Genomic DNA, 423 nt, shown 5'->3' with positions numbered 1-423 from the left:
ATATAAATAAATATAATACCATAAAACTTTCCGATAAATTGTCGCATGTTTGCGCTTGCGAAACAGCATTATGCATGCGTATATAAATCAATAAAAAAACATTTTGCATTGAAATGAAAGAATTCTAGAAAGTCTCATATACTTGTATGTATTTTATACAGACAATTCCTGCAAAAGAAGAATAGGAATATATGAACATTACTGCCTACTGTATCAGTTTGTGACTCATTTTTTCAGATGCTTATTTTTACTTACAAAAAATTAATTACAGCAAAATTGTAAACAATATTACTCAAACTGCTATATCATCCGGTAGAAGATACTTTCTAGTTTTTATTTTCATAAAAAAAATTTTATTTTTACACCTTTCAGAAATATAATTTAAGAACAAAGTGATATGATAATATCGATGACTTTCTTTTA

Source organism: Trachymyrmex cornetzi, unplaced genomic scaffold, assembly GCF_001594075.2.
Source record: "Trachymyrmex cornetzi isolate Tcor2-1 unplaced genomic scaffold, Tcor1.1 scaffold2008, whole genome shotgun sequence".
NCBI classification, from domain to species: domain Eukaryota; kingdom Metazoa; phylum Arthropoda; class Insecta; order Hymenoptera; family Formicidae; genus Trachymyrmex; species Trachymyrmex cornetzi.
The sequence above is the reverse complement of the archived record's forward strand: the minus strand, read 5'-3'. Positions refer to the sequence as shown.